Below are 27,013 nucleotides of genomic sequence, written 5' to 3' on the forward strand. Positions count from 1 at the left end.
CAGCTGATTTAAATGCTCACTGCATCTTCCTCTTTCTGCCATATCGAGGTTTACATACAGCAATGTACAGTGCTGTCTTCATGTTATGCAGGGATGCAACTAAAAATCCAGGCACATACAAATAATACATAAGCTGATTCTTTGTGTCATGCTGGATATAGAGAACGAGTTTTGAGTATTGAGAGCATTTTCTATAAAATGTGTCCACATGAGTCTCAAAAATGTGACGCTTTATGTGAAATCCAAGCTAAAGTCTTATAATCTACTGTAATGTATGAGATTAGAAGCATCAACGTAAGATTTCAAACTTTGATATGACCTTACTAAGTCAATATTAAAGGAATGGTCTACTCATTTTCAATATTGAAGTGTGTTGTTGCCTTGGCTGGGAATTGTTGGTGCATCCCTCTGTCGTCTGTGTGCGTCCACGTGGGCGCTGGGGCGCGCTGCGACGCTTCAATAGCATTAAGCTTCGCCCCATTCATTCGATGGTACCATTTAGAGATAAAGTTAGAAGTGACCAAACACATTAACGTTTTTCCTATACTCGGCGCAGTAACACCCTCCCTCTCCCATTATGAGGCGAGTCGAAGTACTCCCAAAAGTGCTATTACGCCATAAAATATAGTTCCTCTTTTAAATCCACTTAGAAAAGCGATACGTTTTATTTTGTACCACCAAACTTGCTCGTATAACTACTCGTCTTAAATAGGAAAAACGTTGATGTGTTTGGTCACTTCTAACTTTATCTCTAAATGGTACAATTGAATGAATGGGGCTAAGCTAAATGCTATCGAAGCGTCGCAGCGCGCTCCAGCGCTTACGTGCACGCACACAGATGATAGAGGGATGTATCAACAATTCTTAGTTAAGGTAATAACATTTTTTAATATTGAAAATGAGTAGACTATTCCTTTAAAGATATCAAGGTTATATTTTCACAGAATGCTCTTTACATTATGTAAGATGATTTTATTTAGAAAATGGTTACTCTAGTTATATTAAGGGAACATTGGGGCTACAGAAACTGTTACACTTTTTAATTAAGTATTTCCAGAAAAGTAGGGTTCTGCCATGAACCCTGTTGTTGGTCAAAAAAATAGATAATTGAACATGCATTTACTTCTTGGGACAACTTACCTCAGCATTGGGACATTTATTAAAAATACCCTTGAATTAACAGTTTACCTTGACCATACACTGGGTTATTTTTAACCAAGCGTTGGGTCAAAAAGGAAAGAGCCCAGCTGCTGGGTTAAATAGCAGAAAATGTTTATATTTGACTCAACATTGGGTTAAAACAACCCAGCATTTTGGGTTGAAACCACTGATCTATATAAATGACTGAATTGCGCATAGAATGTTTAATGTAACAGCGTGATGTTCAAGCGGCCATCTTGGTACAGTATGTCCAACCGGCAGACGGCGTCATTGACATACATTCAAAATAATGATCTTAATTCACCTAGTTTACAGCATATCAGTCACACAAGATTCATTTTTAGGATATGTGTACATACATTAATTGTTAATTCTGGTGTTATTTGCCATGTTTATGTTTTAATCGAGCAGGATAAGGGATTAATAAAAAAAATATTAAGGCGAGTGTGTCTGTTGCATTCTGTTAAAGGCGGAGTCCACAATGTTTGAAAAACGCGTTGGAAAAGGAGACGGGCCGACTACCAAAACACACTTATAGCCAATCAAATCAAATCAAATGCCGGGTTGCGTATGTGTCAACAGAAGGTCCAGATTCTATTGGGGTAGGGGCGTGTTTGTTTAGGTGATTTCAAATATCAACATTGGCTTTCAAACATCATGGACTCCGCCTTTAATGACATGCGTATCAATAAAGATTTTTTGACATTAAGCTACACGGTCAGTGTTATTTCCCTGAATAAGTTTAGGTAACCTGTAAAGATAACATAATTACAAAACCAGCTTATTGTTGCATGCACATACGGTAAAAAGCATGATTATTTATTTAGATTTCAGAATGAGCATGTTTGTCATTAATACTAAATATGCTGCGGTCTGTCTGCTGATCTGATACTCTAATAAAGATGAATGTATAGTAATTTACTGTTTGAAAAGCAAATTGTACAACTTTCATTAAATAACTATGTACATGCTTAGGACGTTTGCATTGTAATAACGTACAGGGAGACTTCAGATATAAAAACAGAGACTAGTAAAGTGATGTTTTATCATTAAAGGGGCCATGGCATGAAAATCTGAATTTTTCCATGTTTAAGTGCTATGATTGGGTCCCCAGTGTTTCTATCAACCTAGAAAATGTGAAAAAGATCAAGCCAGTAACTTAGTTTTGGTAAACCATTCTCTACAAGCACATGAAAAAAAATAGGTCATTGAAATTTGGCTCCTCTTGTGATGTCATAAGGAGCTTTTATTATAATAATACCATCTCTTAATCTGCACTATCCAACCACAGCACTGCCATTTAGTGCAGAGAAAAGCACAATTGAGTTTTAATTGCAACAAACCACCATCATTGTGATCAGTGTTTGAATTTCATCAGCGCATTTGCATTTTAAAGGACACACCCAAAACGGCACATTTTTGCTCACAACTACAAAGTGACAATTTTAACATGTTATAATAAATTATTGATATGGTATTTTGAGCTAAAACTTCACATATGTGCTCTGGGGACACCAAAGATTTATTCGACATCTTAAAAAAATCTTGTGCCATGACCCCTTTTAATCTGATAACGTCCATTGATTTAATAGAACGTTTGGGCATACGAATATGGCGCCGTGGTGGCTTCACAATTGTGACATTATGCGTAATCCAGTATAGATCAGTAATTGAAACAACCCAGCATGGGTTAAATCACAACCCAGCAGGCTGGGCTTGTACATACTGTAAAACCTTTCGGTTAAAATCAACCATGTAATACAGTTAACCTTGTCTGAATATATGCTCATGTTATTTTACTGGTTTATATAAACATCATCTGAAAGCTGATTAAATAAGCTTTCCATATGGTTTGACAGGACAACATTTAGCCAAGATATAATAATCAGTGCAAAAAAATCCAAATGAAGTCTTTGAATGAAGTTTTTATATATTTATGTTTGGAAAATTACAAAATATCTTAATGGAACATGATCTCTACTTAATATACAAATTTGTTTTGGCATTAAAAACATATTTTGACGAGCTATTGCTACAAATATACTTATAATTTTAATGATATGTAAATGTGACCCTGGACCACATTATCATTTTTTAATCTGAATAAAAAATTCTCAAAATTGTTGTAATTTAAGGAAGTTCTGAATTAGCCATCTAAATCACACAAAACCTTCATTATAACTAACATTAATCCCAGTGTCAACTTTCCCATGTAAAAACGAACCATGTGAACCAATACAAATCATTCCAAAGCTTCAACATTTTCATTCAAAATGAAGTCATGAATCTTAGGTTTCTCTACAGCAGTGTGTGTGTGTGTGTGTGTGTGTGTGTGTGTGTGTGTGTGTGTGTGTGTGTGTGTGTGTGTGTGTGTGTGTGTGTGTGTGTGTGTGTGTGTGTGTGTGTGTGTGTGTTTGAATGTGAATTGAGATGCAGTGGGAGGCTTTGCCGGTCGCTGTGGAGATGTGTTTTGAGGTGAATCGGTGAGATGTCTCAGGGACTAAGCCTGCTCTTATTCTAGCGTCTCTGCGAGGAAAGCTACAGCAGATTATCCACGAGCTGACAGCAACCAAAATAGAACGAGCCAGATTTTCTTTCTTGTGCGTGTGATGCCTTTTTCCCCGTCTCGTTCTTTCTCTCTGTATCCCACTCGGTTTTCTCCTGCTGTCATTTTAGTTGTATTTTTATTTGAACACGTCGTATCCTCACATGGCCTTTGGCCTACTTATTTTATGATCAAGTGTCTGCGGTTAAGCGTATACGTTAATGTCTGCATTATGCCCGTGTTTGTGTGAGAACGTTTGCATGCGAGCAAGTGACCGCACCCCATTGATTTGTGGAGAGATGGGCTCTGCATCCACTATTGGCTCGGTGTTTCCTCCTGGACTCAGCACAATTTTTTTTTTGTGCTGGCTAATGTTTTTAAGAGCATCCAGCAAATTGTACAGACAATGTAACTGTCTTTTTATTGGCTACCACGCAACATGTTTTATTTATAACTGTATTGACGATCGCAAATAGTTGAGGAGCAAAAAAAAAAGAAATCCCAAAGCTGCGTTACAGTAAATGACGTGGTTGAGAGCAGTTTTTTCAGACCACCGTGAGCGAAAGCATTTGTCAGTTTAAGACCTGGAGTGATAATAAGCCCTTTGTCAGTTTGTGTCTGTAATTTACGATCCTTTTGTTTTGAATATAATGCACTTTTGTTTTATCACTACACACACGAAACCTTTTAAGTCTAATGTACTGTAAATCTTCAGAATGCTACGAAACACGTTTCAGCATATCCAACACCTTACTGTTAGACAAGCCCTGATTTTACAGTAGGTCATTCATATTAGTATATTGCTGTAGAAAATAGCTGATACACTTGAGCCACTAAGAAAGGTTTCTTCAAAAACCTGCTGACCCTGCACAGGGCCTGTCTGAATGTAATAAAGGAGCTGGATATGTTGGCTGGCTCGGTGTCATATCTACTGACTGTGTCTTCATAGCATCAGATCTTCTAAATAAATTTTAATTGAATTTAAAACAGTTCAATAATAATAAATAGGTCTGTTTGGTGTGACTTGGTTTACTTGGCTCACGCAGACTAGTCGGGTTAGTGAGGACGTTTGGCAGACAGCTTGTTTTGCATGGGTGAAAGGTTTTTAATGTAGGCTTTAGTAATGCTAATACTAAAAGAAGCTTCATGCATTGCTTCCCTTAAGAATATTTACAGAAAGTCATTTTTGAATGATATTAAATATATTTTAGATGATAAGAAGTAATATTTCAAAGACAGAAATAGCACAGACTATTTCAAAGATTTGAACACGACACTTAAATGCATAATAACTATATATCAGTTGCCAAATAAAATATTTATGTGCAACATTATATTGACTTTTTCAAAAGAATACATTTACATTTATTTTTTTCTGGTAAGCATTTATTCCTCAACCAAGAAAGTAGGATTTTATTTACATAAATGTATATTTATTTAACCAATGACAGATGGGGCTGTTTTGCATTTGTTGTGCCTCAATCTGTGTTTTTTACTTTAATGTGTTTGTTTGTTTGTTTGTAATCGCAGGGCAATTCAAGACTACTTTAGTTTTCATTCAGAAGGGGTAATAAACCCATAATGCTTTCAGACACATTCATTTAATCTTAATATATTTTGCATCTCATTTCTTTTTTACTGCTCATTACTCTTTCCCAGCACACAATATCTATTGCTATTTATTTATGGCTTTTATTATTAACCACTTTAACAAAATAATATTTATGTTTTTGCTTTATAGAAACTAAAGCGGTTATTTTTATTTCCTAAATTTTGTGTAAAATTCTAGTTGTGCCAATTTCTGGAAAACTACGGTTAACTTGGACTGTAAGTCTCTATATACAGATACAAAGCTTATCCCCGAGTATATAGTAAGTTCCTGTACTATTTTAACCGTTCTTTTTCTCCTTTTCTCTCCTGCAGTACATAACAAATCATCAAAGCCAGGATTAAAATTGGTGAAGGAGCAGCTTTGACTTCTGGATGACTTAAGCGTATTAGCTTTAAAACCAAGATGAGGAGTTTCAAGTGATGTATGGCAGACTTCAAAGATGTTTTAATCTGTCGGTAGGCAGATGCTTTTACTTGGGCTATTTGTATCAGGACGCAGTGTTTTTACATTCTGATCGATCATTTTTTCCAGCTCACATGAGCCTGATGTTATGTCTTGTTAAACAGCTGTCATTAAACAGCTGTTCTTCCCCTGTATTTGAATCGGTTTCTTTTAAGGTCTTCAGTGGAACAGCATGCAGGATTTAAATCCTTTGTTTTAATAAATACGTACGGTTTAAAGGATGTAATTGCACTCCACTTTGCTCTGCTGTTGTGCACCTGTGTGAACATAAACTAAGATGACAATTGGGACCAGTTGGTTAAAAGTAATTGCATAAATTGCTCAGAAAATAAAATGGAGATGCTAAAATTGTCCATGGGTGCGTGAGTGCAATCACTGTGGTCTTCCCACAAAAATAATAATAAGTTGTTTTAGTAGGAAAAGTATTTTTTTATTATTTTGTGTATATTGAATGAGATTATTTCTCAAGATGTTTAACAGAATATTTGGTTTACTGTGTTTACTGGACTTTGTTTGTCTAAATAGTTATATATTAAACAAGGGTTTGAAAGGTCCCAGCATGCATTTTTAGCAAGTTAAATGGTGATGTGGTAATATTAATAAACAGAATAACTGTTTAACCATTTGTTGACTTTATGCTGTTGTTTAAAGTTCTGTTTTAATGAATGATATTTGTTATTTGTCACCATAATATATATATATATATATATATATATATATATATATATACAAAAAGGACGAGCCCAGCACGTTGGGTTGTAATTTAACCTATGCTGGTATGTTTCAACCCAAATTGCTGTGTTGTTTTAACCCATTATTGCATCAAATATAAACATTTTAAGAGTTTACAGTATATATAATAAAGGTAAATAATATATTTGAGTATTTTTTATTCGTGACCCTGCCTTAATTTTTTTAAATGTTATATTATGTTCTACGAAATCCACTTAGGTTGCATAATTATTTTAAGTTGATTCAACATATTTTCTTTTTAGTGAAGTTGAAAGACATTAGACATTACTTAGTAAATAAGAGTTATGTAAACTATGTGGTCTAAAAGTTGAGTAAACTTAAAAATGTCCTAAAATTTGTTGCATTAAAAGTTTTCTCAACCACAGTAAATATCTGTGTGTCTGAGTGCCCTGCTGGTCATGTATCCAGGGTGTATCCTGCCTGTGCCCTAAAATGCTGAGATAAACTCAAGAGTCCCGTGACCCTCCAGATTTTAAAATATCATGTGATCAATAAGTCATGACAACATGTTTTACCTTAACTCACCAAAAGAAATGTATAAATAAAGAAACTTACTTTTTAACTTTTTAGCAAATTCAGGATTTGAAACAATAAGTTGATATTACTTGCACAGCCAGTTTGATTATACCTACAAATTTAAGACAGCCAAAATGTTTTCCAAAGGACATTTGAGTTTTGAGAAAATCATCAGGCACGTCATTTATACATTTTTAGGTGTCTGAAGTGTCAAACTTTTTGATGGCACTTAAGTATTGCAAGAAATACTAACATTGCTGCTCTTAGTTTAAATACAAATTCTGTTTGACATTTATTGTAATTATGTAAAGTTTATGGTAAATGGGCAGGATGAGAATTATTAGGTTAACTCTCAGGTTTCAAACCAGAACAAAGTAATATTATATGAATGATTTAAAGGCATGGTTTATGATTATAGAAAGGTACACTGATAAAAATGATGTGCTAGATTTGCCTAAGCACCGTATATGCTTTTTTATAATGAGAATATATCAATGTTTACCAAGCTGAATTGCAATTTCACTTAATTTACAACGAAAGCATCAATAATACTAAGAGCTTTTAACTCGTATTAACAACTATTTAAATACCACTTCTCAATGTTTGAAAACATGAATAAGACAAATATTCAGGCACAAGGGCTTATGGGTATTCCACACAGCACTTTTACATAATTTGTACTGTAGTTAAAACAACACTTTATACTGTTACTTTGTTTACTTTGTAATTTAGTTATACATATTTTCCAGATATGTTTTTTAAGTAAAAGCTACTTATAATATGAATAATGTTGACACAACAAATCACTTTATCAGTGCAATAACTTTTTATGGCCATGACTAAAAAGCATTTCATGGTTTAAAAAGGATTTTTATATTTTTAATCATTAAACATTTGTTGAAGAATCTATTTGAATTGGCTCCTCACGGTAAAAAAAATTCTTGTTGCACTTACATTTTTAAGTTTAATAAATTTGAAATTACAATTAATTTCAACCTTTTTGACTAGTGAGTATTTGCTATAAATTATAAAAATTAAGTTGAAATAACTAATTCAACTTTATTTTAATAATTTATAGCAACTCCTCACTAGTCAAGAAAGTTAAAAAAAACATTTTAACAAGGAATTGTTTACAGTGTAGTAACCATTTTGCCTAAATTTTAAAAGGCTGGTATTATATTCAACAAATCTAAATTTATAACAGCTGCAATTATAATTATTTATATAATTTATAATAGATTTTATTTATAACTATTCCAGTCAAAATGTTGCTTAAAAAATCGAAATGTAAAACATTTTTAAATGATTGTCAGGAAGTATTGCCTTTGATTTATTTAGTTTCATTAAATTAATGATTATTTAATATTTTATCATAATTTATCCTTAATGAATCATGTGCTTGGGAAGTGAAAACGGATGGGTTTGTTACTTTGTGAAGATTTTGTGCATGAAGGATTACTAGTTTAAAACTTTTTAATAAACATATTGTATATATAAGAAGCATTTATAAATCTTTTGTGTTTGTTTGAACTTTTTCCTTCTCGCAAGCCTATAAACATTATCTACTTGTCTATGGTTTGGCAACACTTCTGATAAGACCTAAATAATATATCCTAATGTTTATGCATATGATTTTTGATGATTTCCTTTCCAGTGTTTGTAGTAAGAAATTGCCACGTACGGCAGTTTATTCGTTGATTTGGTCCGACTTAAAAAACAAAATTGCACTTTAGTCTGGTCATTCCCGAGGTGAATAAAATGTCTTATTTAGGTCATACAGTAATATACTGTTAAATCACTGTCAAAACCACCACATGCCGAATCTGTTGCACTTGTTTAACCCGAAAGTGTTACAAACTGTTGGAAGTCACGCCTGCATGGTTTTGTGGAGCTGAATGATGCTGTGTTCGCCTGAGAAACTTGACGTCACTCTCCCTCATTTAAAGTGAAGTGTGGCAGTGTGATTTCATGCATCAAGAAGGAATCTGAATGTGTTTTCTGTGCTTGGCTATAAATAGCAGATAACAGCTCTTTCCAAATCCAGAAATAGGTTCTCTGGAATTGGATTCCAAGCCTAGCAGCACTTTCCATTTAAACAAGCAAATACACAAGACATACATCACCTTGTCAGATTAAGAGTGCCACTTTTAAACCAATCTGAAGCCTTATCATTTATGCATGGCGATTTTATTACATGACCAGATAAGATGTAGTATATAAAATATTGGTGTAGAACAAAACATTCTTTTCTAACATTTAATTTGATTTCATTGATGCATTTAGTTACATGCAAAGAAGGAATTCTGGTTGGGATTTCATTGTACAATTTTTATAATTTTATTTATTACAAGATGCTCGTGAATGCTTGATTCTGATTGGCCAGTCGAGACATTCCAAGGTCAGTTATTCCCTGATAATAACCACTCAAATGACTGCTAATAATGCATGCTCATCCGGATACAGCGAGTCATCTTGACAGGTGCAATTTAATTATTTTGCATAAATTCAATATAATTAATAACATAAATGAGACTTTACTTAAAAATGACTCAATCAAATGCATGCTCATCTTGTTTGAACTTTCCATCAGGAAACAGCTTTTCCTCGTTTACATTTTTTATAAATAAGCTAATAAAATTATCAGTATTTAATCAATTTTATTTTTATGTCTAAATATTTAAACATGTGGTAAATAGATAATGTACATCCAGCTGGGTTGTTATTACAAATAAATCCCTGGGGTATACAAGATCACCCTGTTGGGATTTATTCTCTGATAACAACCTGGCTGTACGTTATCCCTTACATATTAATTAATAATTAATTAAAGGCGGGTTGCATGATCTCTGAAAGCCAATGTTGACATTTGAAATCACCTAAACAAACACGCCCCTACCCCAACATAATGGACCTTCTTTCGATAGACCCGCCCCACACATACGCAACCCAGGCAATCATGTCGGTTAGTAGACACGCCCCTTACTGCCAATTGGCTACAAGTGTGTTTTGGTACTCGGCCCGACTCCCTTTTCCGGTGTTTTTCAAAAATCATGCATCCCGCCTTTAATATATTATTTTTGTATATTTAAACTTATTTATTAAATTATTTAATCATTAAACAAGTGAATCCCCCTACTTAACATAATTATGTCATTAGAGATTTTTGAATTATCCTTATAAGACAAGTGATGCATAACGACAAACAGATAATTTACTCAATTTAATTTTTGGAAAAAAATAAAGTGCTGGCCTTTTGTTTATCATTCCACTAAAATGCAAGTGAAATTCGCTTTGAAAGAGTTCTCACCTCACCTGAAAATATTCAAGGACATAACAGACCTGATCTAGAGCCTAAATGCCAAAGCTTACTGTATATCCACATGCACGCACACACATACACACAAAATAGTGCTGTGTGTGGTAGCGGCTGTCTGGCTTTGATCTGTGTATTTCCCTTGTACTTTGTCAAAAGCGGCCTAAGCGGCAGAGATATGTGTGTGTGTTGAAGTGGGGGCTCTATTGAAGTCTTAAGAATGTGCAACTTTCTTCCTCCTTATGTCCTCTCTCTTATATTATAAGAGTCTTTATTATGTGGGCAAAAGTGTGAAGGGGGCTCTTCTGTTTATTAATATAGGAGACAGATTCTCACACACAGAACAATGTGTTGGCTAAGTGAAGGGATATTGTCGGAGTGGTGCGGTGCTGCGAAAACTGCACCATATTGGAAGTCAGCAGCTATGTCCGAAACCTAGGACAGTCACCTTGCTTGATCAGTGCCCATTTAATGACTAAACAGGCAGTGTTTTTATGAACTGTCTTTTATATGGAAACCATAACATCACATCTACACATCTATGAGAAATTAGTGAAAACTCCTTCCTGTGAAAACCCCACCATTCAATTTTTGACATAAAATCATCTTCATAATGTAAAGAACATTCTGTGAAAATATAACCTTGACTGAGTAAGATCATGTCAAAGAAGCACGCTATCACTGGTGGCAAAGGATACTACGAACCGATGAAGTCTTTTCATTATTTTTTAACAGCCTTTGTGTGGAAGCAACAGGATCTAACCGAATAATTGCACCACGTGACGTGATTGGCTCGCATCTCTGACAAAACACTAGCACATGTGTCTGTTTCCCTGCGAGTGTGCTTGTTATTCGCCGTCTACAATTAATTCATGTTTTCCTCCTTGTTCCGAACCCCTCCGAGCTGAGATTATGAATGAAGCACGCCACGGTTTGTAACACGCCAGACGTGTTGATGGAAAGACTAGCGCAGAGTCAGAGGAAATTGCAGATGGTATCGGCCAAGTTCAAATGCACTTTCACCTCCCTCCCTCCCGTTCCCTTCCTGCTATTCTTCTCAATGCACAAACGGCCAGGAGCTAGGTATGCGCTCGTTCATTGTCTACAGCAGGGGGTCCCTTACTTCACTCACTGCCCCATTTAAAAGAGGGTTGCAAAATCCTGTGGAGTCCCCTTAGCCGTGAGCGGAGCAGACAGGCGCGACTGGGCCGGCAGACATCAAAGTGTCTGCAGCCCTGCCCCTTCATCCTGCTCGAATGGTGCCCAAATGCCCTCTCCGTTGCCTGGTCACTGGACCACATACTACATTAAAGTTGTCCATTTGCGACACTTTTATCCAAAAAGTGACTTACAATGCATACATTTTATCAGTCTGTGTGTTCCTGGGATCAAACCCATGACCTTTTACCCTGCTAACACAATGCTCAATATTACATGTCTAGTCATAGAGGTACATTATAACCAGGCCCCAGGTGGAATATGCAGATTTTTAGGGCATTTTCTATACTGATTTTTTAAAAGTTTTTTAAAAGTTGGCCATATTCAAACAGTGATAGCGGATAGGACAGGAAAGTACGAAAGTGCTAATGCACCAGATGTTGAAGCGCTGCCCACTGCACCATCGGCTCCGACTTTTCTATACCGGTTTTAAGCGGAAAATGCATAGGTGGGTGATTCTCACGAAAACTTGGTTTAAAAAATGTCAAGCATGAAAATGTAAAAATTGCTTAAATTGACTTTTTTTCCCACCAGACATTGAAAAACAAAGTCTGGAGTAAATGGGAACATTCATTTAAAAACTTTTACTTATCATTTAACACTTTTTGTAACATAATTTAAAAAATTAGTCCTAAAAAATCTCATTACCGCAACAGTCAGAAAACATCAACACTGACATATTTTCAAAATGACATGACAAACCTGAAAGAACATAATTTGGAGATTCTGCACATGCATTTAAAATCAAAGTATTATGCTTCTATTAATTAAATTAACATTTAATAAGCATCTGTTGCGGTAATGATAATCAAAATGTTGTGTAAGCATTCTGACAAGACAATATTTCAAATTAACTGTAAAAAAATGATCTTACCTGGTAGCCATCTTGAAGTAACTGGTCCATGTGCTTGGTCACTCAAAATCAAACTTTATTAAAATTCTGTATGTGTGCTTAAACTGTTCTCAAAAAGTGTTGCGGAGGATGAGAACATCAGGCATGGACACATCATTTTCCTAATTTTTCTTCATTATTATTATAGATGAATATTCAGTAAATATTTTTTCTGTCATCTAAAGTAGTCTAGCAAAACATCCATTTTTTTTTCTTAATATTTTTGTGTTCATTTGATTAAATTACAACATAGCGCATGTTCAAACACAGCCGGACACATCGCGGTAATGAGAATTTCAGCAGAAAATGAGATAAAATTTCCAATTATAAATTCTTATGTTGAAATCACACATTGTACAAGGTATTGTGTTAATTCTGATGTTTTTTAATGTTACTATATTACACATTTTAAAGCTAAAATCATTAGTGCCGTGGTGTTTCAATGGTTTCGTGAGAATCATCCAGGTATCCGACAGCTAAAAACTGTTCTTAAGGGTTCTGATTCAAATTTTTGCCTACACACTCAGAATAAGGTACAACAGCGGTCACTGTGGCGGTACACTTTCAAAAAGTGCAAGTTTGTACCTTGAGTGCATATTAGTACATCAAATGCATGCATATCTGTATCCAAATTAGGACCTTTTTAAAGGGTACAGTGACAGCTTTTGTACCTTTTCATAAGAAGACGAAAGTAGTGTTGCTATGAAACCTCTTTGGCCTGTTTGACAGAAACATGGGTTCACAGGTGAATAGTTTTTTGAAATGTCCCTTCTTATGAGAGCGTAGTGGGTGGTGCTCCCCCAGGAAAGAGCGGAGCGGAGAGCCCCACCTTATTCAGTCCTCTCCGGGTTTGGTTCTCAAGTGGCCCATGAAAGCCCATTACCTCCTTGGGGGAGGGCTTAATTGAAGCTGAAATGCTGAGAGACAATGGTGCGCAGAAACCTGAGTGAATGTAAGTATGAGTACAGCACTTCCCCGTGGCATTAAGGGTGGCATAAATGACAATAAACTGCTTTGTAACTCAGTGATACGGCCCTGTATATCTGCTCCGAGCTCATTAGAGAGGACCGTACACAAAGACAGCAATCAGTCAGGAGGCGCACGGGTGACTGCCACCGCTTGCATCATTAGCCATCCCACCGATGCCATGTGATACATCCCAGCTCCTCCACCAGCGGCCATATCATAAAAGAGACGAAATCAGCTACCAAAGAAAAAACCTCTTGCTCTTTGCAGAGGCTCTGAAGTGGAAAGTTATTCGTTTATTCACTGCGCAGGTGGCAAGAATACATCGCACAGAGGAGGATGTGATAAAAGGAATCTCCTGAAGATTGCCAATAGTCGTTTTCATTTGAATGCATTTCAACACTGGTGTGTCGATTTGTCATTGCACTACTTTTTTATCCCAGCTTAATATTTAGAGACAACTGCATGTACAGCACTGGTACAGAGTAGTCGACTGCAAACAATGATTTTGATCCTTTGGGCGACACTGATGGCCCTAAAATTACACAATCGCTGTAATAAATTAGTGAATACAAACCTTCAATGCGGTTATCACTACATTACCCAGCTTCCCTTGTGACACAGCCAGTTGCCATGGAGATTTGTAAGTGCTTCAGCTGCATCTAAACCCATTTACTGCAGGTATAAAAACCTTCTGGAGCAATGTTTTATTTAAATTTTCACTCATTTTATTTTATACTTCCGCATATTTTTGCGTGTAGCCATTGGTAAAACTGTACTGAAATCAGTGCACTGATCACTGAATGCAGAAAATCATTTGAATTAAGTACAGAATCAAGAGCAGTCATACCCATGTGTCTACCATACAGCACCCCATACCCCCCAAACCTACTGTAATTGATCCACTCGCTGGCTTTCCGTTTTTTCCTTTTCATTCTTCATCTCCTCTACCTTGAACTTACTACCAGCTCATGCACCAGGACTCTTTCTGTCCGTTTTATCAGTTCTTTCTTGCTATAATACGTTTTACCCATAATGCACTTTTATCTCAGAACATTACATTATAATGATGTTACGTTATCACTCACTACCCTTAAACTGCCTATTCTCAGACCATAACTTAATATTCTTTATAGATTAAAACAGGAGATTTAAAGGGATAGTTCACCCAAAATGTGCTATTTACTTAGGACGCACTAATATCATACCCAACTCAACCAAACCATGCCCCAGCGTGATAGTCCCCCCTCCCGACTCCCCCAGAAGCACGCACTCACACTGTAGTTTGACCATTCCCAGCCAGGCACGCTTTTGACATTAAAGGGGCCATGGCACAAGACTTTTTTAAGATGTCAAATAAATCTTTGGTGTCCCCAGAGCACATATGTGAAGTTTTAGCTCAAACTATCATATAGATAATTTATTATAGCATGTTAAAATTGCCACTTTGTAGGTGTGTGCAAAAATGTCCCGTTTTGGGTGTGTCCTTTAAAATGCAAATGAGCTGATGAAATTTAAACACTGATCACAATGTTGGTGGTTTGTTGCAATTAAAACTCAATTGTGCTTTTCTCTGCACTAAATGGTAGTGCTGTGATTGGATAGTGCAGATTAAGGGACAGAATTATTATAATAAGAGCTCCTTATGACATCATAAGGAGAGCCAAATTTCAATGAGCTATTTTTTCATGTACTTGTAGAGAATGGTTTACAAAACTAAGTTACTGGGTTGATCTTTTTCACATGTTCTTGATTGATAGAAGCACTGGGGACCCAATCATAGCACTTAAACATAGAAAAAGTCAGATTTTCATGCCATGACCTCTTTAAAATGTGATTGTTTAGAAGAAAACAGCAAGTAAAGCACTTTCTTAACACTGGAACCCATGTTAAGTCTGTTTTTATTCTGAGTCGCTTGGTGCGTGATGACACACAGTCCTCTCACATGCCTCATAATGCTCAGTTTATTTGTCGCGCGTGTGCAGCTCAGACATTCACGTAATCCTGCTTTGCATTAGAAGCTTCATATAAACGGCAGATGAAGGTGAGTGGTCGCGCAATTGACGTCTCTACTTTTAAACCGTGCTCTGGTGTGATTCGCGTTAACACTGCGCTTTTTGCGCCTAAACCCAAGTGAACTGCGCCCGAGCCCACCTCTGCAAGTGGGCCAGGGCCTGATTAAACAAACTGCGCCCGAGGATGGTACGGAGTGATCACACTAGTCGAACGAACCAGGTTTTGGGGGTCAAACACTCCCGGGATGTGGTTAGGATAGTGTGAGCATGCCGTGATTTTGCTCCTTTCTGACTTTCATTCTGTGGTACATGTACTATATGTACTTATATGTAACAAATGAAGCTGTGAAAAGCAGTATAAGGGGCCAGTCACACCAAAAGCGCTTTAAACGCTTGCAAACGCAAGGCGCGACGCACTGCCTTTTTTTAAAAAGAGCAGTGCAACGCGTCACCGAGTCAGCTGTCTTGTCAATCAAATATTGAAGCGTGAGCGCTCTTTTGCTGTTAACTGCCATATTAGCAGAAACTTTAAAAAGAGGGCGCTTGCTCTGACCTTGTTTGAGGATGAGATGTGCACAAACACGCAGGAGAGAGTGAGCGAGTGGAGTCCGGTTCTTCAAAGCAACTGTAAACTTCCCTCACCACAGCGTAAGGCCCGCCTCTCCCCTCATTCGATTGGACAATGGAAAGACGCGAATGACGTCGGGTGCTTCTCCGCTCTCAGCGTCCTTCAAAAACGCGTGCGCGGCAGGCGGCAAAAAACCGCAAGGCGCTTGGCGCGCATAAACAGCGCGCAAACGCGCCCTGCCCATAGAATATCATTCAAAAAAGGCGCCTGCAACTGCCATAAACGCTTTTGGTGTGACTGGCCCCTAACACATTAACTATTGGTACACAAACCATCTCACAGGAATTTTTATTTATTTTATGTGATTGGCTAATTTGTGTGAATGTGTATGAAGTGAATTGTACAAAAACTTATTATATTAGACAAGTAAAAACAATGATTTGAACCCCACTCCTAAACTCAACATCACAGGGGTGACAGCAAATCATACAAAAACTTATGAATTTGGTTGTACAAATTTATATGCATTAACCACCTCATAAAATACAGACAGATTGCCATTACGTGTTGGTATTTTACAAAATATTGACAGTAGCTCAAAATTACAAGCTGTCAAAATTTGTTATACAACCTGTAAAGGGCACCTATTTCATTGCTAAAAAACAATGTTATTTTGTGTATTTGGTGTAATATAATGTGTTCGCGTGGTTTATGGTTAAAACACATTATTTTCCACATACCGTATTTTTGTAGCTCCAGATTTCCCTGTCTTCCTGAAACGCATAGATTTTGTACAAAACTCATCGATTTGAAAAGCGCTGTGTCCCTGATTGGCCAGCTAATCTGTACGTTGTGATTGGTCTGAATACCTCTTATGTAGGGCTGCCTAACGATTAGTCACGACTAATTGTTTGCAGAATAAAAATGTTTGTTTACATAATATATATGAGTTTCCGCGCAACGCTGTGAGCTCGCGCCATGGCAACCGGACGATCCGCGCACATCTCGAGTCGAGGCACTTTGGTTAAAATGGATGCCGTCATTTTTGGATTCATTTTTGATAAAACGAAAATACAGTCGTCGTCACAGGTTCAATGAGTTACCATCACATATTTAAACATAAAATGTCAAGAGATACCAGAGAGCCATACGTGACATACATGCACATCCCTATTATGAATCCAAAAGCAGTAAATACTCTATGTTTGGATCATCTTTCTAAATCTGATCTTTAATAATTGATTTTTTATTCAAAATGTGGTATTTTTGGACGAATCCTACAAGATGTGGTAAAAAAGTATAAAGACAACATGAAAGTTTTTTTTGTTGTTGTAGGATGTGTTCTTTCATTTGCTGTATCGTATGTTTGTGTTTAAAAAAAAGCATTTTCTGGAAGGTATTACAATTTTGTGAAAAATTTAAAAAATGCTTGCACTGGCTGGCAACTAAAAAAAAAAATGCTGGCAGAAAAGAGTTCAAATCACAGTGAGTTAATAGACCGGTGTTTTAGGTATAACGTGACAGAAGTAGCTCTCGACCACTTTTATTTTTTAGAAAGCAGCCCTCCAATGAAAAAAGCCTTACAGGCTGTATGTCTGATGCGGGAGGAATTATGATAATGTCGGTCTTTACTACATCCCAGGAAGTAAACTGTTGCCTATAATCAGCGTGTTTGTTGTAGTCCAAGAAAAGAGATTTACATTGGAGACAATAACTCGCATCATCGTTTACTTTGTTGTTTGTACCTTTTGCATATCGTTAACATGTACTAATACACACTTACACACCAAAGAAAATGTAAAATCGTGAATCGGACCATGGGTGCTCTTTAATAATCTCCCAAATTAAAGTCCTGTAGGTCCTGTTAGTTGCTGGCAACACGATAGAAACAAATCAACCACATTTGTTTGATATGCAACGCTGATAAAACCCTATAAAAGCTTGCATAAGGTTACATATTAACAAACAAAAGGGTATGCTTAGACATTTCGTACTTGCAATCTAAGCTTTAGCCCAACATTACATAGAAAACATGTAACGCTTAAGCTAATTATGTAAATTCATGTACTTTTGTAAGCTCTAAATAAACACGATTTCTGCACACAGCTCAAAATATTGGAGAAAAACCTGTGTGCCATGAGAAAATAGCTTCTGGCCGGAGAATCTCATCTTGTATGTGTGACTTTACTGTGTGCAGTGAGGCAGTCAAATCTGAAGGCAATTACCATGGAGAGCGCACTCTCCTGAACTAGCCAGCCTATGTAAGCACGCTGTGTCCTCTAATGAGGTGTGACCAGACTCGTGTGTTGCTATGGAAACTCCCACCAAGCCACTGCAATGCCATGAAATCTTCAATATGATAACCCCCCGTCTCGATGTAGTAATGTTTTATTGTCTGAAGATAAAGTTATTGAGCTACTGTAGTTTAGCCGTGAAGCCAAAGGATGGATTACAATGCACAAAATCCTATACTTGAATTTCAATTACAAATCAAATAGACTGACATTTAGCAGATGTTTTTATCCAAAAGCGAGAAAAACAAAGCAATTTATCTTAATAGGAGGTAATATTATAGTGGCGGCTGGTTACTTCTCTTCCTAGGGGTGCGAATTCATGTGTTCGGAGTTTCATGTGTGTGGCTCGTCATGTGAACCTATGTGCATCATGCTTCATGTCAAAATAAGTGCCACTGCACTTTTTTTGTTAAAAGAGATGTTCACAAAAAACTCGCAAGACAGTCCTTTAACACTAAACTCTGGTTATACATTAAGTGAGGATCATGGCAAACATGAGCGTCTCTTTTATCATAACCCCCTCAGGCACGTATTTTGACACAACGCATGATGCACGGAGGTTCACATGACGCACCAACATCATGCGCCCTCGAAAAAGAAAATCACTGACCGCCACTGATTATGATCTAAAATATGATTGCTTTGCTACAATACAACCCATAAGACAAATCACAGATGTCATCTCTAATATCAATTCCTTAGATATTAATGAGATTTAACAGCGTGCAAATGGATTTGGTTTTAAATATTACTCCTGAGACCCAGAAATCTAATAAATGTCTCTGTTACAGTTTCAGAAGAGATCTCAACGTGAGCTCAGATTTGCAAAGTCTGCAATCAAGTCAATATTATGAAGATTTTACCATAACTTGATGTATTTCAACAATTGTCTTATTTGTTTCTTTTCTTATTTTAATTTGAGTAAAAAGATCTGTGACTAAGTTGATACTTAAAAAATATTAGAAATTTAATGTAGCCTGGGTGCCAGCCGATCTTAGCCCCGCCCACCACATTTTGAAGAGGGGAAGATCGGTCTGGGGTTTTTCCGTTGAGGAGCTACTATGCGAGTCCCAAAGCTGGTCGAACCAATCGTATAAGGGCGGGCCTTATACGATGATGGACAGATGTTTAACAGTAACGTAATCAACCGCGTCACCAAAGAGCGCGTGTGTTGAATCTGTTTACAACGAAAAGGCTGCCGCTGGAGAATTCAGATGTGTGGATTTTGACATTGAGTCTGTTCTAAAAGATATCGACAGAGCATTGATTTTAAAAGAGGAACAGAGAAACTAGAGCAAGGCATTTGTTTATGTTTTTGCAATCCTTCCTACGGGATTCAGCAAAAGTTGGTCGCACTTATGGAGGACAAAGTTAAAGAAGCAACTGAAATTGGTATCATGGCGATGCAACTCGGGGTGCATGACAAGATGGATATAATTAGCGGTTGTTGCCAGCTTCTTTTCGGAAGCCCGGAATCGTGACTGCTGAATAAGTGGAGGGACATGCAAGGCTCCGATATTTCTCAAGCCAACGTAATGGGTAGCTATCGTCGTGGATGAAGTTTACCTAATGTACAAATGGTAAGAGATAGTCTTACTGTATGACTTAGTTAATACTTAATGTTGTGATATAAATGAAATGTTGTAAACATAATAGGTGTTGATGTACGTTCGCTAACTCAGACTTAGTATAATCACAATGTTAGTGTCATTGTAGCGAAATAACTAGCAGTTCGGTCAGGCTACAAAAGACGACATTACAACATACGTTGCACACTCAGTTGCTCTGATTGGTTGTAGGTCTATCCAATTGAGTGCAGAGGCATTTTTCGGTTGAGACACGCCTCATAATTATAGCTCAATGGAGCGGTATCAGACTCAAATTCTGACTAGAATTGAGTATGACAACGTCAGGCTAAATTTAATGGTAACTTTGAGTAAAAATCTGTGCGCTTCATTATTATTTTTAATGTGCCCTCATATAATCTTGAATCAAAAACATAACCTTCTTCACGTCTCTTAACTTCCTGTCACAAAGAATGGCGTGAGGCAGGCCGGGGCTATCGGAGGCTTGATTCTGCCTGTGAAAAGGTCACAGAAATGAGAAATTAGCAACCCAGTTAGCAGGCCCAACATGCAACGATTCAATCAGTTCTCAATGGACCAAATCAATTCCTATTTTTTTCACATTTCAGAAGTCGGATATATGTCACTATATGGAAAAGAAGACAATCGTAAAAACACAAATCTCCTGAGCTATAAAAGAGCAAACTCTGAGCATTAACATTTTCCTCTGGGAATGTTTCATCGAATACAAGATCTTTTGATAATTTTTATGATTAATTTAGAAAAACTTGCCAAAATGTACTTGGCCAATAATATTTACAATTAGGAGAAAACTGTAAAAAAATTCCGTAGAATTTACAATGTTATTGCAGCTGGGTTGCCGGTAATTTACAGTAGATTTAAATTTATGTTATTTACTGGCAAGAATTTGTTCAAAGTTAAATACATTTTAAATATTAACACGTCTTTATCTTTACAGAACAAAGCTATACAATAACAGCCTCATGCAAAGCATTCTGGGAACCAAAAATCATCATCAACCTTTTTCTGTTTTTTTTGCTTCAGATTTTGTTTCCCAGAATGTTTTGCTTGATGCCGTTTTTTTAGTTTTACTCTGTAAAGACAAAGACTTGAATATGTTAAATGTTCATTTAACTTTGAACAAAATGTTGCCAGTAAATTACATAAATTTAAATCTACGGTAAGTTACCGGCAACCCAGCTGCAATTTCTACAGATTTTTTTTACAGTGAAGATCTTAAACATTTCTATAAAAAGCGTATAATAAAATATTGTTTTAAAAAATGTAACCCGATGTACATAAAACCTTTAAGTCTCATAATCTAATTCAATTCATCAAAGTTTAATTTCAGTCATTTATTTCAATCTTTAACATGATCTTACTTAGTCTTGATAAATATATCAAGGTTAGATTTTCACAGAATGTTCTTTTCATTATGTAGGATGATTTTATGTACAAAACTGTAAATCACTAAAGATGACTTTAGCTGGGTTTTTACAAATTAGTTTTTTTACTGTCCTTTTTCTTTCATTACTATCCTAATATCAATTAGTAATTATGTCTCTCTACTTAATTTTTGTTTTTAACATTTTGTAAATTCTTATTTACTAATGGAATACATTTTACATGTCAAATGTAAAAGAAAATATTCTAGAAATAAACTGTGTTTAAAATGTACTGTAACTATATTTACCAAACACCTTTGTTCTTTACCAAACACTTGATATACATGATACTTTCTTGAACTGTACTCTCTGAACAGGCAGAGCGGAGGGAAGTGAAACTATGTGGGAGGTACGTGTCATTCAGATTCATTCAAACAACCATCACATTCAGTTAACCGCACACAGAAGATGCCTTTGACATTGTCTTTGAGAGCCAACCAAAAAAGGAAGAGTGCTGGTTGACAGGCTGACTACTACACGGGTTGCAGGTTTATACACTGAGTGGGCACCGTCTGCATGCCAGACACTGTCTGGTCACAGCTTGGTCATTTTTGTCCACTAGTGGCACATTTCTTTCTCCTGGCCAAATGTATGTTTGTTCCAAGGAGCAGTCTTTTTCCCAGGTCCCTCTTGGCCTCCGAGCAAAGGCTTTTGGCAGAGATCCACGTTGCACAAAAGGCCTGAGCATTCCAGTTATCTGTGTCTAATCCCCAGTGTCAGCTCGTGTTAATGTTGCCGCGTAAAATCTAAAGGCGCAAAGCGGCATGGAATATTAAATACCATCGTCAGAATTCCTCCGGAAAGGCAACTATCTGCTGGTGGCATCAGAGATAAGTGAGGTTTCGTCGGAATCTGTAGCAACTGCAGTAGAGAAGGAGAGGACATTGATGAACCTTCGAGTCCTCTGAGATTCACTCTGAAGCGAGAAGAAAGTGACTGACGCAAGACTAAAGCTGCATTTCCGTTTTTTTCTCTCTGACCCCTCAGCCTGAAAAAACAGACAATGGGCGAATGACACGGCTCCGTGGACGGCCGATTATCTCACATCCCTTGGCCTCATCCTCCCCTCTCGCCCACCGTGTCTAAATCTCTAAAAACGTCAGATACCTTCAAGTGCAATTCTAAGTGCACACAATTCCTCATCTTTTATTTCATACTATGTACCTGGATGGTTTACATTTATACATATACTTTTATCCGAAGTGTATTATACATTTTAGCATCCCACTATTCTTACTTCACAATGATTATTGGAAAGCAGCGGACTTGACATTTCGTCTGTATTGGCTGTGGATTGACAGAGAGACTGTGGGAGGATGATAAAAGCATTTACAATGCATGGTCAGTTAGACACAGACAGGTTGTGGGGGGGCAGTAATGAGATGCAGACCTCGGCAAAAAGTGATCTCGCCGGATAGGCTGGTAGAGATGAGCCCGTGATGGAGGCCGGGCAGCCGCTGACTGTTTTCTAATGACCTGTCAGTCTGGGAAGGACAGGCTGTTTGTTGTCTGTGTGGTTGGGTGGGTCTCATTATCACATGAGTGTCATCTTTCTCTGTTTTCATCCAGCAGGCAGATCACACCCCTGTGACAGGATCAAACCTGCCACACGCTCGTACAAGGGTAGCGTGTGCCAGCGGAGGCTTTTATTTATGGCTGTGTCTGTTGATACATGTGCATTTCCTCCATATGGCGCCACAGGTTGGACTTCAAAGACACTCGATCATTAATCTGAGATCTTAACCAATATCCTTTTGACTTATTGCCTTAATGTTTTCTTCAAGGCAATGTTTATGACAGATTTTTCTGTACTGCTGCGCAGGGACTCTTAAAGCGATACTCAAGTGAAATATCAAAATTACCCCATGATTTACTCACCCTCAAGCAATCCGAGATACAAATGTCCATCATCTTTCAGACAAACACATTTAGAGTTATTTTAGTAAATGTCCTTGCTTTTCCAAGCTTTATAATGGTACAAAACAGAGATCAGGTAACAACTTCTAACTTTAAACTCCGAAAAAAAGACATTCACAGAAGTAATCTGCATGGCTTCAATGGGTCTTTTGGGTAACTGATCCGATATTGTAAAAAAATTATCTAAATTCTAAACTTTATAAACTACAATCACCTAAAGGATTATTAGGAACACCTGTTCAATTTCTCATTAATGCAATTATCTAATCAACCAATCACATGGCAGTTGCTTCAATGCATTTAGTGGTGTGGTTCTGGTCAAGACAATCTCCTGAACTCCAAACTGAATGTCAGAATGGGAAAGAAAGGTGATTTAAGCAATTTTGAGCGTGGCATGGTTGTTGGTGCCAGACGGTCTGTCTGAGTATTTCGCAATCTGCTCAGTTACTGGGATTTTCATGCACAACCATTTCTAGAGTTTACAAACAATGGAAAAACATCCAGTATGCGGCAGTCCTGTGGGTGAAAATGCCTTGTTGATGCTAGAGGTCAGAGGAGAATGGGCCGACTGATTCAAGCTGATAGAAGAGCAACTTTGACTGAAATAACCACTTGTTACAACCGAGGTATGCAGCAAAGCATTTGTGAAGCCACAACACGCACAACCTTGAGGAGGATGGGCTACAACAGCAGAAGACCCCACCGTGTACCACTCATCTCCACTACAAATAGGAAAAAGAGGCTACAATTTGCAAAAGCTCACAAAACTTGGACAGTTGAAGACTGGAAAAATGTTGCCTGGTCTGATGAGTCTCGATTAGAGTCAGAATTTAACGTAAACAGAATGAGAACATGGATCCATCATGCCTTGTTACCACTGTGCAGGCTGCTGGTGGTGGTGTAATGGTGTGGGAGATGTTTTCTTGGCACACTTTAGGCCCCTAAGTGCCAACCCGGCATTGTTCAAATGCCACGGCCTACCTGAGCATTGTTTCTAACCATATCCATCCATTTATGAGCACCAAGTACCCATCCTCTGGTGGCTACTTCCAGCAGGATAATGCACCATGTCACAAAGCTCGAATCATTTCAAATTGGTTTCTTGAACATGACAATGAGTTCACTGTACTAAAATGGCCCCCACAATCACCAGATCTCAACCCAATAGAGCATCTTTGGGATGTGGTAGAACGGGAGCTTCGTGCCCTGGATGTGCATCCCACAAATCTCCATCAACTGCAAAATGTTATCCTCAATATGGGCCAACATTTCTGAAGAATGCCTTCAGCACCTTGTTGAATCAATGCCACATAGAATTAAGGCAGTTCTGAAGGCGAAAGGGGGTCAAACACAGTATTAGTATGATGTTCCTAATAACCCATTTCCTCTCACTTCATGTATAATAGTGCGGAAGAAACTAGCATTTGTTTATTGAATATTTTTGTTTATTCAGTGTTGCTTTTCTTTTTCATTTTTATAGGCACAGGATATACCAGGATGGGTTTCGGAACCTGAATTTTTCCAAATGCGAGGTCTTAAAACAAACATCAACGCTATTATGTGCATTCACAGCAGGTAAACGCACGCAAGCAGATGTCTATTGGAGCGAGACGTCCCAGCAGTCTTTAGTCTGGGCGGGGCGAGCGGTTGCTGGTCGGTCCGCTCCGAGAGCGAGATGGCGCACGGCTTTATCATATTTCTCTCCGGCTCCAGGTCTTTGTGTGGGATGTTAAGAGCCAGAGTCTAGAATGCCAAACTGTGTTCTTAACAGTCAGCTATCTGTCACTCTCATCTGTGGCCTAGATGCGAGCACCATTGCTACCTGTTCAAAAACAAGAAAAAAGGAAAAGGGGGGAGACGCAGAGCGCAAGGACAAAGCTGGGAGCGGAGCAGCAGAACACAGTATCTGTTGTGTACGAGTGCAGGCTTGGCACAAACAGTGACTTTTCTGTAAAACTATCCCACTCCTCCCAGGCCTCTGACTGGGCTCTCAATACTGCCTTTGTCCTTTCACATCGCCAGTGACATTGAGAAGCCAAATCTAGCAACACCTGGCCCCTCGCAGCCTCAGTTGCGCACGCAGTCCAACGCGCTCCCCACCGCAACTTTGGCTTCACGCTGAACAAGACCTACATGTCTTCATGGGACGTATGGACTTTATTTTGTTAACCAGCTGTGATATTGGACACAGAAAAGTCAGTTCTCGGAAAAACATTCGCTAATCTCATTTTCCTTAACCTATCTTATCTTAAGAACAAGCTGCATAATTTATGAGTACTCTTTTTTAAGCTATTCAGAGATATGTTTCCTGGATTTCTAGGGAGTGCCATTCCAAATCAAATATTCGCATACATAATCACCAGGACACATACAGATTAAAGTGTGCTTGGATGTAAAATAGTTTGTCCCTTTCATGGTTATGAATTATAATTTTTTTCATAAAAACAGCAGAAGACCAAGGACAAATGAAATTCAATTTCTTTTAATCGTAGTGACGCTTTCACAGAAGTTTTTGTAAAGACTTGGTTACGACACCAAGGCCAAGCACACGTAATACTGTATATTGCAGCCCAAGGTTGCAAACAAGAAAAATATGTGACACAAATAAAAAATCAGCTTTTTCCCAAAATGAAACGCAGGGGTACAGACAACTTCGGCTAAAAATTCTACCATTTCCAAAAATAACTAAAGAATTATAATGGAATGTGGTATAATGCCAGATGTTCATTTCTAAATCTGTTGCATCAGTGTGCACGTACCATTTTAAGAAACGCCTGCACTCTTGATCCAAACATAATTTAATTTAGTATACAGTCAAGTGAAATACTGGAACACAGCCTGAATACATCTTGGAATAAAATTAAACTTGCACTGGCATTTTTCATAAAAAAATAACTGTTCGCTCAAACATTGTGAAATCAAATGAATCATATAGCAATGATGGAAACAGAATCACTTCAAAAGATTTGTTTTTCTTTTCCTCATCAAGTTAGAAAGGCTGCAGGAGGAAAGGGGAGAGTTAACCGCCGGTTTTGCTGTGCAATCCGATCTGTTCGACAAGGAGAGGAGGAAAGATGAAAGGAAACAGAAGTGCTGTTGGAGTCTGTCTACAGGAAGAGTCTGATTAGAGGTGAGCCTGCAGCCGGCAATATTGGCTGAAGAGTCAGCCAATCACAGGGGGAGCAGGAGACGGCAAACCGGTCTGCCGGTGGCCACCCGACTCTCTGCAATGTGGGTAGTATCAACTGTATACTTAATTACAATGAATTTACATCATGTAACTAAAGTTATATGTAACATGGATCACGTACTCTGCACACATGAATTATTTATGAACTTAATGGTTCACTGGTGTTGCTTGTTATGCTGTTATGTATGCTTATGACCATTACCAAAGCCCTGGTTCAGTCAGAATTTTTTTTAAAGTAAAGAAATTTAAAACAATTAAATAAAATACACCTAATGTTATTTGTTGTTTTTAAGGGGTTGATTATTTAGGACACCCAAAAAATAGTAAACTGCCATAAAATTTTCTGACAATGAGGCTCTGTAAACTTACGCCCTTGATCTCATATAGGCGTCATGCCCATTGAAACTGAGGGGGCACGTGCCCCCTCGGTTTTTTTGACCCAAATGGATTTTGCATGCAACCTCAAAATCAAAGCATCCATAAATCTGTTACTTTCTTTTAATCTGTTTAAAATGCACAATATTATCAATTCTGTGCTGCATCCTTGTCACTTTTCAAAG

This window comes from Misgurnus anguillicaudatus, chromosome 24 (assembly GCF_027580225.2).
Source record: "Misgurnus anguillicaudatus chromosome 24, ASM2758022v2, whole genome shotgun sequence".
Classification (NCBI taxonomy): Eukaryota; Metazoa; Chordata; class Actinopteri; order Cypriniformes; family Cobitidae; genus Misgurnus; species Misgurnus anguillicaudatus.